Raw genomic sequence first — 2,878 nt, forward strand, 5'->3', positions numbered from 1 at the left:
AGTAGTAGTAATACTAAAAGTACAAGCAGCAGTAGTAGTATAAACAGCTGTTAGAGTCGTAGAAGTAGTATCAGCATTTGTAATAGTATTACAAGTTGTAGTAGCAGTGCCAGTATCAGCAGCAGTAGTGTGTACTACCAATACTACTAGTAGTAGTCCCATTACTATTACTACCACCAATACTACCAATAGTAGTTATAAAGCCTAACTCATGTATATCCAGATTACCATCTATGTTCTTCCTCCAAACCCATTTTATGATTGGGATTACAGGCAGTTCTTTAGGACTGCTCTCAAATAATTGAAACGTTACTAAACAAGGTTATACTTATCAAATTAAATAACTCTGGTCTCCAGTATATTGGCGAATTCGGTTCTTTGTACTTAATTTATTAGCATGATTTTTTTTTTTTAATATGTTGTGCACAGACTTAATTACTTCTCTGTCTACTTTTCTTACTCCATGTAGGCTTCCCAGAGACTATGGGTTGAGGAGGAATTGGAAGTTTGTCGGCTTAGACCTGGTGTCATTCCATCAGTGTTAAACTTCCCGGCTCATCTTGGAAGAGTACGTGCCAGAAAGACCACAACCAAGCAGCCTTGAGATCTTAGGCAGCGTCTCCCTCAGGTGTGTGTCAACGGTGTTCACAGTCAGGTCTGTGGTAATCCCGTCAAAAAACAAAACAGAAAAAAATCTAGATTATAAATCAACATGTAACCAAAGCACTCTGTGTATAACGCCATAGTATAGGACGTAGTTCAGAAAATGTCAAAGTATAGTATACTTTACTCAAGAATAACATAGTATGGCCTGTAGTTCATAGTACAGCATGTTGGCAAGAAAAAAAACAAAACATAGATTATTATGTGGTTCAAAAAGTGCAAAATGATAGGATGTTGCCTAAAATTGTCATGTATGATATGTGGTTCAAAAAATGTCATAGTGCAGTATATTGTCAAAATAGTATGTAATTCAACAAAACATCAGAGTATAATATGTCGTCTAAAAAATGCCATAGAATAATAATTTCATTGCACAAGTAAAAGTATAGTAACTTTTGAAACTGTTCGAATTCTTATATGTTGCTAAAAAAAACAAAAAAAAACATCACAGTAATATCCATCCATCCATAATCTATACACCGCTTAATCCTCACTAGGGTCGTGGGGGGGGGGGGGGCTGGAGCCTATCCCAGCTGACTCGGGCGAAGGCAGGGGACACCCCATACAGGTCGCCAGTCTGTCGCAGGGCTACATATATAGACAAACAATCACTCACACGTTCACACCTACGGGCAATTTAGAGTAATCAATTAACCTCAGCATATTTTTGGACTGTGGGAGGAAGCCGGAGTACCCGGAGAAAACCCACGCATGCACAGGGAGAACATGCAAACTCCATGCAGAAAGATCCCGGGAAAGCCGGGACGTGAACCAGGGATCTTCTAGCTGCAAGGCGAAAGTGCTAACCACTACGCCACTGTGCAGCCGTCACAGTAATATGTCAATTAAAAAAGCCTATAGTATAGCGTGTCACCCAACAAACATCATAGTATAGCATGTCGCTCTAAAAACGTCACAGTATAGCCTTTAGTCCACAGCTGTCAGTAGGTGAGGAGCAACACAAAAACAGTCCAAACACTGGTTTCCAGAGGGTTAGATGAGAATTTATTTGAAAGAGTAAGTTTACAACAACACAACATGTGAGGGGGTTAAAAACAAATGGGTGTTAGTAAAATAAAAATAAATCAACAGAACTAAAAGTGAACTTCATGTTGACATTGATGGGCATTCCAACCAGGAACAAAGTAAAAGATAATCAATACGAAAAAAAACTCTTCCTGCTCACCTCTTAAAACCCCAAAACACACCGCAGTAGCAGCCTAAACTAAAACTACTAATGGGTTCCCTGTTTTCCTTTGTGAACTATTCAAAGGTCCCTCTCTATCTCCCCACACATCCACCAACCACTGGAACACATCTCCAAAGTTCTGCTGGACCAGCTCAGCTTCCCCTCAGAAGAAGTGCTGCCACCTGCCAGATGAAGGAGCCTTTTGAGAGGCAGCTGGCATCGTGATCGGACTGTACTTTGGTCTGTTCCAATCCAGCTTCAGCTCCAGAGACGGCAGGCGGGACGAGTCAACGGAGGCCTGGTGGACGAAGGCATGCAGCTGAGTACAATCCAGAAAAACACAGAGGAGGAGTGCAGCGGCCCAGAGCCAGAACAACCAGAGTAGCATCGTATGTCTCTTAGAAAACATCATAGTATAGCCTTTGGTATGAAAAAACACCATCATATACATCGTATATTGTACAAATAACAAGTCAAAGGAAAGAGACATACATTGTAGAATTGTAGTAATTGTGGGCTGACTGATTTACTGATTATCAGTATTTTATTTTTTACTGATTTATGGTAATAAATACATTTAAAAATGGTGCTACTTTGGCTCTGAACCTTTATCTACCTGTGGTCACTCTGTCTTCTGGAGTGATTTGATTGGTTATACGTCACGAATAAAACTCCTTTAACTTAACATCTGTAAACAAAACAAAAACGTATCAACAAAGTTTTCTGTTAGAGTTTGTGTTCTTCTAAGTTTAACTCCAAGATTTTAAATACTTTCATTTATTGCAAATGAATATCTACTCCAAACGTCTCACTAATAATCATTATCAGCCTTAAAAACCCACAAAACACCCCTCTATACTCGACCACACTTAGTACAGTCCGGTTCCCCCTTCTATAAATCTGCTTGGAATCTTCCACTTCCTGTTTGTCAAAGTGGACTTCTACCTGGACAGGTTTTGTTGGAGCTCATGCAACAAACATTTTGGGTAACTGCACTTTAATATGGATGGATGACACTGAATTAGA

The 2,878-nt window shown here is 39.7% G+C and overlaps 1 long non-coding RNA gene across 1 annotated transcript; it reads left to right on the forward strand.

Annotated features, from left to right (window-relative positions):
* The first annotated feature begins 463 nt into the window (after window positions 1-463).
* On the forward strand, window positions 464-2,438 carry LOC129349863 (uncharacterized). The gene is made up of 2 exons (XR_008603034.1): window positions 464-628; window positions 1,937-2,438. It is a non-coding gene; the product is annotated as an uncharacterized LOC129349863 (long non-coding RNA).
* Window positions 2,439-2,878: the final 440 nt, after the last annotated feature.

Source organism: Amphiprion ocellaris, chromosome 10, assembly GCF_022539595.1.
Source record: "Amphiprion ocellaris isolate individual 3 ecotype Okinawa chromosome 10, ASM2253959v1, whole genome shotgun sequence".
NCBI lineage: Eukaryota > Metazoa > Chordata > Actinopteri > Pomacentridae > Amphiprion > Amphiprion ocellaris.